The following is a 14,687-nucleotide window of genomic DNA, read 5'->3' as shown; positions in this document are numbered from 1 at the left end:
AATGACATTAATCTAAGGCACCTTGCCCTGGTGTGTCACAAAGCTGATTTAGTTTCTGATTTAAATCCTTAATATAGATGCTCTTAAGCCAGTTTAAGTAGCATTTCTACTGGTTCAGCTTAATTCAATAAATATAATTAAGATAAACCAGTGTAAACACAATTTAAACTGGTTTAAATGCATCTACATTAGGATTTGATACCAATGTAATAAAATCAGTTTGAACAGCTTCCACCAGTGTAACTAATATAGGAAAACCTAAATCAGGATGAGCTCTATTAAAGTCCTTTAAAGATTTTATAGACATAACGCTAGTGTGAGAGGATGGAGTGCAGGTTGTTCTGGGCAGCATATGTGCATGTTACAGCTGCCTGATTCATAGAGAGAGGGGATTTTAATTGGTACAGTGACAAAGGAAAAGGGCTGATGACTAACCCATTTAGTCATCTCCAGACTCTTCCCAGAATAGTCTCTGTAACTAGTGAATTACAGGATGTCTGGGCCTTACTCCATCAGCCTAGTAAAGATAATCTTGAAAATATGCAGGAGCCCAATGGGCATTTTCATTACTTTCTTTCAGTGGCATTGGATCAGACCCAAAATGCTGGCAGCTTGTGGGCTGGGTGCTGGGAGCCTTTTCTCCACTCCTTTCCCCTACCCTCTCAAATACCTGTTCATGAAGCAGCTCTAATACCGACAGCGCTCCATGGAGCTAGACTATTTGGTCTGATGACACTCATCATGCCAAAGAAAAACATCCCCAACATACATTTACTGGTGCTTGGAAGTAGACTTGTATTTTGCATGCATCAGCAAGGAGGCATGAGGATAGTCACTCTGCACTTTTTCAGGGCACCTGCCACATACTTCAGGCACCTGCTCCACACCAGTACCATGTTCTGAGCATCACTGTTCAGGCCCTCATCCACTGTACTCTGATTGTCACTCCCGGAATTTGACCCCTCAGTATATTACACGGTACAGACACCATCACCACCTCACCCCCCTCCCCCCCGCCATACAGAGCTTTTGCTACAGTTTTAACTGATACTTTTTTTATTATTGTTTTTCCAGTGCTAGTGAAAGGTGCTGGTTCAGACAGCCCTGGAGATTGAAGTCCTCAGTTTGAACAGGTACAACATGGGCAATAGAAGTGCAAACTTCCTCTATGCTGGCCCAGCAAAGTGCCTCTGCCTGGTTTTGGCGTGACCACCCCTGGGCATGCCTAATTGTAATCCTTGAGTTCTCTGCAGCAAATATCATTCAAGAGTGATCTCTGTCTACCACAGCCTGCAATGGGACCACCAAACTTATTGTACATAGGCCATAAAACTGTTATTGGATGGTTACCAATTTTGGTCACTAGTCTGGTATAAACTGGCTGTATGTAGATGAAAGGCTATGCCATCTGTTCCCGCAGGTTTTTCGCTTTTACTTCTGGTTCACCATGAAACTTGAAGCTAAATCCCTTGCTTACCAACCTAATCAGATTTCAGTACAATAGGCAGGTAAAAGGGTGTGGTGGACTATAAATGTGAGAGCTGCAAGTCCTCCTTATAGCTAGGCATAGAGTGGGATGGTGAAATGTGAGTTCACAAACTAAGCTCTGCCAATGCATCTCAATCCTGATCTGAGAATCACCTGTTGTTCTAGTCCTTGGTCCCCAAGCAGCTCTGTCAGTGCACTTCAAGCCTAACCTGCAGTCCTCTATGCTAAATTCAAGCTATCAGGAAAAGCATCCTGATAGTAAAACTTATTAAATTGTGGAATAGTCCAGTCACCCTAAGGATGTGGTAGATGCCCCATTGCCTGAGATATTTTTAAATTACTTGACAAAACATTAGTGAATATGCAATAGGGAAGAACACTGCATTTGTAGGGTAATGAGTTACATGACATAATGTCTTTTCTGTTTCTAGGATGATTTCAAGCCATGAACTTCCACTACAGCCTTCCCAATTCACTAGGGTGACCAGATGTCCCAATTTTATAGGGACAGTCCCGATATTTGGGGCTTTTTTTTATGTAGGCACCTATTACCTCTTACCCCCAGTCCTGATTTTTCACACTTGCTGCCTGGTCACCCTACAATTCAAGTCTGACCTATACCCCACTATTTCAGACTGCTAGGCCAAGATTTTCAAAAGAAAGGGCCTGAAGCGAGGTTCCTAAGTCCATATTTAGGCACCTAAATAAGAAGCCTGATTTTCAAAAGTGCTCAGCATGCAACAGCTCCAGCTGATTTTCCCAGTTACCCTCTTTCCCCTTCTTGTTCCTTTGCCAACTCTTTCATTCCAGCACAGGGGCTGCAGATCCTGATCATAGTTACACTAGGATACAACCAGAGAAACTCCATTGATTTATCAGGGTAGCTCCATCTCTATGCTGGTGTTGGAGAAATCAGAATGTGCCCCAAAAGGAAGAAGTAAAGCTTTAATGATCTAGACATAGATATAGACATACACACAAATCTCTCTAGTGACCTTTCATTATATTCAAATAAAAATGTTGTGCATTGCAATTAGAGAAGGAGACAGGCTAGAGGGTTAAAATGTGAATTTGTCAAGCTATTAACCTTTTAATTTAGAAGCAATGGTCAGTAAATTATGGAGCACGTCTCCTTCCTTCTCCTCTGAGGAATGGCCCTTTGAAGATGATATTAGTCCGTTATGTGGACAGGCAATAAAACAAAATTAATCCTGCTCTGAAAATATGATCAAACACTGTCAGTGAGTCACAGCTCAGCCTGAGGGGGTTTAGAGACTTAAATCAGAGAGCTCGAGTGTCAGACAAACAGAAAATCCTAACCTTGCACTCTCTCACCCCCTACAACAAAGCTAGGACTTGTCCTTTTCTGTCACATTAACCAGGCCATCCTGAGCTGGCACTCAGATACCATAGTGATGAGCATGGTATAAAAGCTTGGTTAGCTGTTATCTTGTTAGCTTTCATAAGATAGGCTGGGTCAATATGGGAGTTCTCCCAGGGTAGGAAGTGATTCAATAGACAGCAGTCTTCTCTCTGAGTCAGTGCTAAGTAAATCTAACAGCACAATGCTAGGGTGTACTGTGCATCAGGAGGTCCCGCCTTTCAGGTGAGATGTAATATCTGGGTCCTGACCATTCGTGGTAACTAAAAATCCCATGAGGAAGGGTGTGAGCCCCGGTTTCTGGCCAAATTGCAATCTAAACAATTATATCCTGCTAGTCTAAAACACTTCTAGACAGTTTCAGTGTGGGGAGTTATCCCTCTCTTTCTCTACTAAAAAGGTGTGACGTTCCTGTGTGCTACTGCACATGCTCCATCCCAGAGTTGGCTGAATTGATATGAAAAGGGGAAATACTACAGTACCTAGAGAGAGCTATTGGATTCTTGGATGAAAGGTATTGCATATATTAAAAGTATTGTTATCAGCCCATGTGGCTATGCCTGAAGGAATTAGATGAGAGAAGAGAATAGCCAACATGGACATGATGAAGTAGAGAGCTGCAGCCTAGTCGGTGACAATAGTAGCAGCAAATTGTTCTGCTATTGCCTGAAAGATTTGTGTTTGAAAGTGATTATGTGAAGTTTTCCAGCAACTGGACATAGCAGTAAAGTGAAACTCCTCTGGGGACAAAGTGCAGCTCACCATAAACATGGGATTGGTCCAAGAGTATCGAACAATGCTCATAGAAGATTTGGCAGTGGCACTGTAATGGGTCCTCTGGAATATAAAATTAACACCATAATCCTAGCAGTAGCTGCAGATGGAAAGTGAAGAGACCAGGGAAGAGAAACAAACCTGATCACCTTTAAAATAATTATAATCTTCTGAAACATGTCCACGCAGTTCTAGAAACATTTATTTTTATACCCACTGCTCCTTGATCTGGTAGGCTGAGGAAACAGGAACTGAGGTGATGCTGGAAGGAGCTGGAGATTCCTTGTCAAGGCCCTCTAACTTTGGTCCCTCTTTTCTCCATTTCCCACTACTTCCTGCCAAGCACTTACTAGTCTAAGCCCTGGTCTACACTACAGGGTTAGGTTGTATTTAGCCACGTTAAGTCGATTTTATAATGAATGCGTCTATACAAGCAACTCCGTTCCGTCAACCTAAAGGGCTCTTAAAATTGACTTCTGTACTCCTCCCCGTCGAGGGGAGTAGCGCTAAAATCGACCTTGCTGGGTCAAATTTGGGGTAATGCGGATGCAAATTGACGTTATTGGCCTCCGGGAGCTATCCCAGAGTGCTCCAGTGTGACCGCTCTGGACAGCACTTTCAACTCTGATGCACTAGCTAGGTACACAGGAAAAGCCCTGGGAACTTTTGAATTTCATTTCCTGTTTGGTCACTGTGGCGAGCTCAGCAGCACAGGTGACCATGCAGTCCCCCCAGAATTGCAAACGAGCTCCAGCATGGACCGAATGGGAGACACTGGATCTGATTGCTGTATGGGGAGAAGAATCTGTGCAGGCAGAACTCCGATCAAAAAGAAGAAATGTTAATATATATGCCAAAATCGCACAGGGCATGATGGACAGAGGCTACAACCGGGACACACGGCAGTGCCGCATGAAAGTAAAGGAGCTCAGGCAAGCCTACCAAAAGACAAAGGAGCCAAACAGTCGCTCTGGGTCAGAGCCCCATATATGCCGCTTCTATGATCAGCTGCATGGCATTCTGGGGGGGACCCAACCACTACCCCACCACTGTCCGTGGACACTTGAGGGAGTCTCACGCAACACAGAGGAGGATTTTGTGAATGAGGAAGAGGAGGAGGAGGAAGAGAATGCAGAGCAGGCAAGTGGTGAATCCGTTCTCTCTGGCAGCCAGGACCCTTTCATCACCCTGGAGCTAATACCCTCCCATGGTGGGATCCCCGACCTTAAAGGTGAAGAAGGCTCCTCTAATGCGTGCACATTTGTAACTCCAGTACAGGGTTTAAAAGCAATAGTGCTTTATGTTTGATTTGCCCTGAGGACTTGGGATGCATTCACGGCCAGTACAGCTACTGGAAAAGTCTGTTAACGTGTCTATGGATGGCGTGGGAATCCTCCAGGGATATCTCCACAAAGCTCTCCTGGAGGTACTCTGAAAGCCTTTGCAGAAGGTTTCTGGGGAGGGCTGCCTTATTTCTTTCTATGCGGTGGGACACTTTACCATGTCAAGCCAGTAGCAAGTAGTCTGGAATCATTGCAGCACAAAGCATGGCAGCGAATGCTCCTGGGTTTTGGTTGCAAACAAGCAACATTCGGTCTATATCTTTGTGTTAGCCTCAGGAGAGTGATATCATTCATGGTCACCTGGTTGAAATAGGGGAATTTTTGTAAGGGAACAGTAAAAGGACCCTGTTCATGCTGGGCTGTTTGTTCTTGGCTAAAAGGGATCATCCCTGAGAATAGCCACGTGGCAGAGGGAGGGGTGAAGGGATCATCCCAAATAGCTACGTGGAGGGGTGGGGGAAGGTGTGTGCTGCACATCCACCCAAAAACTGCAGCTCCTCCTTTTAAATGGCAAACCCAACCAGCATAGCTTGCTATGGGAAAGGAGGGCGCTGCAGTTTGAAAACATTCCCACATGTTATGAAGATGTTGGAAGCCAAACCTGCGTACCCTTTGGCTTACCATGGCTGCCTAGAAACCAAATTCTGTTGCCCAGCTGTGTGTGATATGTCACCATGCCAGCAGGTGCTCAATATAAAGGGCAAAATGTGACCTTGTACCTAAAGCACATGTGCTGTCTGCTGTAAATTGCTTGATTCACTGTGAAAGAGTCTCCCTTTTGTTCTCAGAAATGTATCATCTTAAATTTTACTCTCCCTTTTTATCCCCCGCAAGTGCAAATGTTTCTATGCTCCCCCTATTATGTCCATTCCTGAGGTTATCGCAGATTAGAAGGCAAAAAAACTGCACTTGCGATGACATGTTTTCCGAGCTCATGCAGTCCTCCCGCACTGATAGGGCACAGCTGAATGCATGGAGGCATGCAGTGGCAGAGTCCAGGAAGGCATTAAGTGAGCACAATGAGAAGAGGCAGGATGCAATGCTGAGGCTAATGGGGGAACAAACGGACATGCTCAGGCATATGGTGGAGCTGCAGGAAAGCCAACAAGAGCACAGACCATTGCTGCATCCACTGTACAACCACCTGCCCTCCTTCCCAAGTTCCATATCCTCCTCACCCAGATGTCCAAGAATGTGGGGGGCGGGGAGGCTCTGGGCACCCAGCCACTCCATTCCAGAGGATGGTCCAAGCAACAGAAGGCTGTCATTCAAACCGTTTTGATTTGTAGTATGGCTACAATGAGCAATGTCCTTCCCTCCTCCCTCATCCCACCCAGGCTACCTTAGCAGTTATCTCCTTTTTTTTTTTAATTAATAAAGAAAGAAAGCATGGTTTCAAAACAATAGTTACTTTATTTCGAAGGGGGGAGGGTGGTTGGCTTACAGGGAATTAAAATCAACAAAGGGGATGGATTTGCATCAAGGAGAAACACACACAACTGTCACACCGTAGCCTGGCGAGTCATGAAACTGGTTTTCAAAGCCTCTCTGATGCGCAGCGTGCCTGCCTGTGCTCTTCTAATCACCCTTGTGTCTGGCTGTTCAAAATTGGCAGCCTGGCGATTTGCCTCAACCTCTCACCCCACCATAAACGTCTCTCCCTTACTCTCACAGATATTATGGAGCACGCAGCAAGCAGTAATAACAATGGGAATATTGGTTGCGCTGAGGTCTAACCTAGTCAGCAAACAGCGCCAGCGAGCTTTTAAACTCCAAAGGCATGTTCTACCACCATTCTGCACTTGCTCAGCCTATAGTTGAACTGCTCCTTACTACTGTCCAGGCTGCCTGTGTATGGCTTCATGAGCCTTGGTAGCAAGGAGTAGGCTGGGTCTCCAGGGATAACTATTGACATTTCAACATCCGCAACAGTAATTTTCTGGTCTGGGAAGTAAGTCTCTTCTTGCAGTTGCTCAAACAGCCAGGAGTTCATAAAGATGTGAGCGTCATGCACCTTTCCTGGCCATCCCACTTTGATGTCAGTGAAACGTCCCTTGTGATCCACCAGTGCTTGCAGCACTATTGTGAAGTACCCCTTGCGGTTTTTGTACTGGTTGGCAAGGTGGTCCGGTGCCAAGATAGGGATATGCATTCTGTCTTTTGCCCCACCACAGTTAAGGAAACCCATTGCAGCAAAGCCATCCACTATGACCTGCACGTTTCCCAGAGTCACTGCCCTTGATGGCAGAACATCAGTGATTGCACTGGCTACTTGAATCACAACAGTCCCCACAGTAGATTTGCCCACTCCAAATTGATTCCCGACTGACCAGTAGCAGTCAGGCATTGCAAACTTCCACAGGGCTATCACCACTTGCTTCTCAGCTGTTAGGGCAGCTCTCATTTTGGTATTCCTGCGCTTCAGGGCAGGGGAAAGCAACTCACAGAGTTCCAGGAAAGTGGCCTTATGCATGGGAAAGTTTTGCAGCCACTGGGAATCATCCCATACCTGCAACACTATGCGGTTCCACCAGTCTGTACTTGTTTGCCAGGCTCAGAATCAGCGTTCCACTGTATCAAGCAGCCCATGTGCCGCCATGATATCCCAATTGCCACATCCCGTGCTTTCAGGAACGTCTATGTCCATGTCCTCCTCACAATCGTCCTTATGCTGCCGTCTCCTAGCCAGGTTCTGCATATACTGGAGTATAATGTGCGAGGTGTTTACAATGCTCACAACAGCAGCGGTGAGCTGAGCGGGCTCTGTGCTTCCTGTGCTACGGCGTCTGCACAGGAAACCCAGGAAAAAAGGCACGAAATGGTTGCAGTTGCTTTCATGGAGGGAGGGAAGGAGGGAGGGGAGAGTGACGACATGTACCCAAAACCACCAGTGACAATGTTTTTGCCCCATCAGGCATTGGGAACTTAGCCCAGAATTCCAATGGGCAGCGGAGACTGTGGGAACTGTGTGATAGCTACCCACAGTGCACCACTCCGTGAGTCGATGCTAGCCACGGTAGTGAGGATGCACTTCTCTGACTTAATGCGCTTAGTGGGGACATACACAATCGACTGTATAAAACCAATTTCTAAAAATCGACTTCTGTAAAATTGACCTAATTTCGTGGTGTAGACATACCCTAAGTGATTAGTACTTTTGGATGCTTTGCTCTCTATGGCCTTTGAGAAGGGCTATCCCAGGGCCAGCACCTGTTCAGGTGTCTCACTGGTTGGAGGGCAGAGCTTAATTTACTATTGCTTTTTATCTCATATATGCTCCTCCTGCTGTGTAGAGGGGCTATAAAGAGAGTGTATCTACACGTCAAGGAATTCCTCTAGCACAGGGATATCCCTGGATGGTATAGAGCCATCCTTGGAGTAAGGACATCTCTGAATTGCTGCTGTGCTTTACTATACTTGGATGCCATAATGGTGAACAAGTACAACAGCCTCCAAGCCTCTCAAACGTATGGCGGGTGAAATAGACTGCTAGATGACTCTTAATCATGGGGAGGCACAAATGTAGTGCCCTTTGGTGCCCCTTCTCCCTCACCCCGCCCTTTCTGCACCAAGCATAGTTCAGCCAGAACAGAAGCTGTTGGGCTTCAGGTTCATGATGTGTTAGTGTGGATTTAAGGGCACGCTTCCTAATAGTTTGAAATGTCCGACAGTCTGTGATCAGAATCCTACCTTGTGTCCACTGTTTGCTTATTAGTTATCTGTGGTGGATTCTCCAGATTCTTAAGGAGTAAGTATCATGGATGGTGAAAAAGTCGAATGATATTTTATTCACCTGTCCAAAACAAAACAAAACCCCTCACTGGTCCCAAGCAAATGGGGAATAAAATTTTGCATAGGTGGTCGAAGATCTTGTTGATATATGGAAGACTGTATATAATTTCATAGGTCCTGTAGTTGTCATTTTCTGGTTTAAGTTTATCCTTTCCTCAAAGGTTTTTAGGTTGAAGTCACTTACCTAACCTCTCTTTCAGCTGGAAATAGCATTTCTAAACCACTATCATAATTGCACCCCACTAGGGAACCTTTTCCTCTGGAGTGAGTCCTGTTTTCAATTAATCTTCTGCACTGTGGGGGACAGATTAGCTGCTTTTCTTTAAAGGGCAGGTGGTTTAGGCCCAAAATAAAATAAAACAAAACAGGTTCTCCAAAGCATAATGATACAAATGCTTCAATGAAGTTAAAAATACAATGAAGTGACCGTTGTTCTTTGGTTTGGGTTGAAATATTCCCCTGCTGTCTTAACAATCCAAACATTGCAGGAGTATGCTAGAGAATAAGAGCCAAAAAGTGAAATTGACTTTAAATACTAGGGAAACTGGCCACAGTATTTTTATAGTACAAACATAGAGAAATACAAAGAAGTAATAAAGCAGCATAAATAGTGACAAGTAAGTGAGATTTTTTTAATGCTCTCAGTTCTAGTGGTCGACAGTATTATTAGTAACAATGATCTTTGTATCTCAGGTTTCAGAGCGGTAGCCATGTTAGTCTGTATCAGCAAAAAGAATGAGGAGTACTTGTGGCACCTTACAGACTAACAAATTTATTTGGGCATAAACTTTCGTGGGCTAAAACCCACTTCATCAGATGCATGCAGTGGAAAATACAGTAGGAAGATATATATACCCAGAGAACATGAAAAAATGGGTGTTGCCATACCAACTCTAACGAGACGATTCAATTAAGGTGGGCTATTGATTAATCTCATTAGAGTTGGTATGGCAACACACATTTTGTCATGATCTATGTGTATATATATCTTCCTACTGTATTTTCCACTGCATGCATCCGATGAAGTGGGTTTTAGCCCACAAAAGCTTATGCTTAAATAAATGTGTTAGTCTATAAGGTGCCACAAGTACTCCTTGTTCTTTGTATCTCAGTTTCCTTACCTGTAAAATGGAGATAATGCATAGCTATGGTTAGGGAGTTGTGTGGCTTAATTAATTGATGTTTGTTAAATGCTCTGAGATACTTGAATGAAAGGTGCTACAGAAATGCAAATCGTTGTAATTAACTGCCTGATGTGCCACTGCTCCTTGCTGGATGGAATCAGAGCTGCTTAACTATGTGTCATAATCTTTATACTACTAACAGCCCATAGAGATTTCTCTTTAGTTTAAGTATCAGATGCCTGTGCCATAAAACAGAAGATCCGAATTCTATCCTTCCTCTCACCTTAATGTTCTGTGTGATTATGGTGTGCAATAAAGTGGCAACTGCAAAGTCATAGGTGACCCTGGATTATTTTTTATTATGATTTATTTGAAGTTGTACAAATATACTTAACTATACAGTGTCTGTTTAACCTTTCAGGTTAGCAAGTTGCATTGAAAATGCCAAACACCTGAACAGAGATGTCTCCACATGCCCAAAAGTGTGTGTGACTCCATCTTTAATGCTGTGGGAAAGGCCAAGATTTGTGAGAGGACCATTTAAGCTGCTGCTAGCTGCCAAGTAAGGTTAGGACTGTTGCTTTCAGTTTGTCAACCCTCCCCTCTTTTCATCACAGCCTTTAGGATCAGGGGCAGATGGAGGGGATGGCTAATGGGAATGACTGAGTGCTGCTTTGAGGGGCTTCTTTGGAATCTCTGGTCATTTGCTGGCTGGAAGGACTCTGCTGCAGTATTATCACCAATTTTTCACTTATCTTGCCCTAGTGAACTGGATTGCCCTCCCTGACTCTGCTCTGGCCCTGGCTTTTGGGGATGAATGGAGGGAAGAGCAGGATGTGAATGGGGTGCTTTTGGTGTATTTAGTATAATTCCTGGTCCTATAACGCTTGCCTGTTGGTGTAAATGGCCAAGTCCCAACCAGGTCCCCTCTGCCCTAAATGAGGTCTATGAAAAGGTCTCAGATACTTGGATGAAAGGTATCTCCTCCAACTCACTAGCTGTGTTCAGGGGATGGATGTGGTATGTCAGGAGTCCAGGACATGCCTGCACTTCCAACGTCCATCCAGCCTCCAGATACTATCAGGTTCACTGAATTTTTGAAACTCTGTCTTTGTTTTTCTGCTCTGCCATTGGCTGTTGTTTCTCTCCTGCCAGTGCTACTTCTTGGTAGCGAGGCACAGAAAAAGATCAAATAGCCATATTCCTAACACCCTTCCGCCTCCTGCTCCCACTAGTTTTCTCCATCTCCTGCATACCTCTCCTGTTCAATAGTCTCCTCCTTCCCAGCCATTCTCCTTCCAAGCTTCAGCCCCAATTTCATTATAGATTAATATTTTTAAAATATATGATTTTAGTGATATGCTCAACTATGCAAGGAGCCACGTGATCTTGTTTACCTGTATCATATCCACTCTATCTTGTTTTCTGATACTACGCTGGTGTGTCTTTGTCTTTACTTATAAATTGTAAGCTCCTTAGAGGAGAGATTGTGTCTTCTTATCTGTTTGTACAACACTCAGTACAGTGGTGCCCTGATCTAGACTGAGACCCTGAGAGGCTATTACAATCCAACTAATCCCTTGAGAGAGGCTGGGGTGTATTGGGAGAGAAGTTCTGGTGTGAGGGTATCGAGAAGAGCTTTGGTTCCCATTAACTCTGTGGGTGCCAACCTCTCCCTACTTGCCAAGCATCAGCATTGGAGAAAATGTACCCAAGATTTTATAAAGGAGTACTAGGGGGGAATGGTGGGGTCCCTCAGAGAACTGGTGACATGGTTTTATTTAGTGTCTGAGACTGCAGTAAGAATAAGGACCTCTTTTAGTCGTGCTGTTGCCACTTGGGTCCAGATCCACAAAGGGAGGGAGGTGCCAAAAACCTTTGAGGGTCTGGGCCTGGGTGCCTGACAGTATAGGGAACTGAAGGTAGTTCTCTTAGTCACCTATTTTTCGGGAGCCACATGGCCATTTGGGGGTTAATACTCTTCTGTCCAAGTAGCTGAGTGACTCGGGTGGGGCTAATGAGCACTGCCTTGCCTAGCTAATTAGAAGAACTGAAAACAGCAGCCTGCAGTTCTGAAGATGGGGAGATTTTTGCAGAGGGGATAGAGAGAGGGGGGTTTTATTTCCAGGATTTTTCATCAAATAAAACCTCTGGCAGGAGCAGCACAGTTCAGCTGGGGAAGGACAATGAGATGAGGCTTCTCAGTTACCAGATCTACCTTAGTTTAGGGCTTCAACATGAAGTCCAGGGGGATGCAGGAAGTCTGGGCCACGTCCTCCCCTCCATATCTGGATGTGTAATGTTTAAGGCCAATTGGTGTGTAGAAAAACAAGGCTTATGGGATCCAACATAATTTCTCCACAACATTTTCCCTCAGCTTATCCATTGTACAGCAAAATGCACCTTTCCCTGTTGTATCAAGGTAGAGTGCCACTATGGAAGGTCTGCATCAAAGTAGCACTCTGTATGGCCGAAGATGGCACCTTCTGGAGCTCATCCCCACAAATGCACGTATTTGCTATAAGAGCCGTTAGTGCTAGATGTAGTATTCCAGTAGCACCTAAGAGCTCTATCTGAGATTGGGGGCTCATTGTACAGGGTGCTGTAGATGCAAAAGACAGCCCTTACCCCCAGAGAGTTCACAGCCTAAGCAGTCAAGACACAAAATGAGTGGGAAAACAGATACACGAGAAGGTGAAGTGACTGGGCTAAGGTCACACAATAGGTCAGTAGCAGAGCCAGGAACAGACCACAGGTCTCCTGAGTCCTAACCTAGAGCCTTCTTCCCTAGACCATGCTGCGTCTCTACTAGTTCTTCCAGAATTGGAATATACTTGGGACACTGAAGTCAATACTCCCCACTTTAGGAAAAAAGTGCTATTGGATCATAAACAATTTCCTCTGAAAGACCACACCTTTCGCAGCAAGGAGCCTAGCATCATGCAGGGACATGGGTTCACACTTACTCAGAGGAAAGAGTGCCACCTACTGAGTATATCTTCACTGCAGTTAACTTGAGGAGTAACTTGAGTGTGATACTTCTTGAATTAACCTAGCTCAAGTGAGAACAGCCCCATTGCCAAATAACATTTAAGTTGCTGTGTCCACACCAGCACTGCACTCGCTTTTGTGTAGCTCTAAAACTTCTAGGGACGTATCTCATGGTTCTTTTCACTGCAGTAAGATGAGCTGCTCTGTGAATTCTTCCCCAGAGAACTGTGGGAGAACTTGTCTGTCCTGTCTCAGGCACACAGGGCAGGGAAATTGTGGGAAGGCACTGGAGGACTATAAGCACTTGAGTGAAGCGAGCCCTCTGTGTTCAGTGATCATTCTAGGCCCAAGATGCTTGAAAAAGATCCTCTTCATTCAGTGACACAGTTTCGAGTACCTCTGCATAGCACAATATGGATATTCTGCAGAACCCATAGCAGCTGATGAGTTGTGCTAACTCACACATTTGCCTTTACCCCCTGACGGGCCCTGAGCCAACTTGAGTCAAAAGTGCTGCCACACTTGAGGTAAGAATTATATGTGGACAAGACTTGAATTAGGGGCAACACTCAGATTGTAACTTGAGTTAACTTTGCAAAGAAGACATATCCTGACTCACCAACTCCACTTCTGACAGCCCTTGGTATAATGCTATGATAATGAACTTTAAGCGTGGGAAGTAAGAGATGTCCAAAAGGGATCTGGATTTTATTAGAATATCATATTTATTGGAACAAAACCAAAGAACGCTATAACTATTTTTAATACCAACCTCCTGCTTAGTATGTTTTTCCACTCAGAGGTTTGATCCCCAAAAAGTTGAGAATTCAAGTTCCCTTAGAGTGATCAGATGTCCCAATTTTATACGGACAGTCCCGATTTTTGGGTCTTTTTCTTATATAGGCTCCTATTACCCTCACCCACTGTCCCAATTTTTCACATTTGTTGTCTGGTCACCAGGACCGGCGCTTCCATTTAGGCAACCTAGGCGGTCGCCTAGGACACCAGGATTTGGGAGGGTGGCAGATTGCTCCAGTGGACCTGCCGCAGGCGTGCCTGCAGAGGGTCCGCTGGTCCCGCGGCTTCGGTAGAGCATCCGCAGGCACGCCTGCGACAGATCCACCGGAGCCGCGGGACCAGTGGACCGTCCACAGAAACGCCTGCGGGAGGTCCACTGGAGCTGCGGGACCGGCGAGCCGGCCCTGTGACTAGGGCGCCAAAAACCCTGGCGCTGCTCCTGCTGGTCACCCTAAGCTCCCTTTTCTCTGCCTGCCTAGCCATCTCTTAAGTCTGTAGTTCGTAGCCTTTCCTGGCATGCCTGCCTTGCTGGCCCTTTAAATACAAAACTAGAGACAAAACAAGCAGTCATTTTGCTTCTGACTGTTGCAGGCTGCATTTCCCTTGCTTCTTGTTGCTGGCATTTAGTTCCTCTGATGATGCTTTTCCTTTGCTTTTTTTTTGTCTCAGTCCTAACGCTTTCCCTAGAGCACTCTTGTCCTAGGTCATTACTTAGCTTGTGAGATCCAAGAAGATCACTATTTGTCTAGCTGTAAGATCTATGAAAAAGCAGCTCGTCAATTCAGAAAACCGTCTGGGTGGTAACCCTACTGTCAGCCTATTTTCTTCCCTTCCACTTAGACATCAAACTGGCTGAAGAGGGCTCTGGGGAACAAGGCAGGCCCTGAGAGTTGCTCCTCAGCAGACACATCTGTGTCTTTCATCAGCTGGGCTCAGGGAATACCACTAACTGGGGAGGGGAAAATTTATTTGGAGCTGATAGGTTAGCCATTTCCA

The 14,687-nt window shown here is 45.2% G+C and overlaps 2 protein-coding genes across 2 annotated transcripts in view; one reads left to right on the top strand and one right to left on the bottom strand.

The window, feature by feature from the left end:
* Nucleotides 1-14,687, top strand: part of ADA2 (adenosine deaminase 2) — a 58,335-nt gene that overhangs the window by 8,290 nt on the left and 35,358 nt on the right. Inside the window, exon 2 of the mRNA XM_050920882.1 lies at nt 10,324-10,469. The gene's annotated coding sequence lies outside the window, so the exon portion shown is untranslated. The remainder of the gene's footprint in view (nt 1-10,323; nt 10,470-14,687) is intronic.
* CACNA1C (calcium voltage-gated channel subunit alpha1 C) overlaps nt 2,033-14,687 on the bottom strand; it is an 882,295-nt gene continuing 869,640 nt past the window's right edge. The window contains exon 46 of the transcript XR_007768991.1: nt 2,033-2,042. The gene's annotated coding sequence lies outside the window, so the exon portion shown is untranslated. The remainder of the gene's footprint in view (nt 2,043-14,687) is intronic.

The sequence above is a fragment of the Gopherus flavomarginatus genome, chromosome 1 (genome assembly GCF_025201925.1).
Source record: "Gopherus flavomarginatus isolate rGopFla2 chromosome 1, rGopFla2.mat.asm, whole genome shotgun sequence".
Taxonomy (NCBI): domain Eukaryota; kingdom Metazoa; phylum Chordata; order Testudines; family Testudinidae; genus Gopherus; species Gopherus flavomarginatus.
The sequence above is the reverse complement of the archived record's forward strand: the minus strand, read 5'-3'. Positions and strand labels throughout refer to the sequence as shown.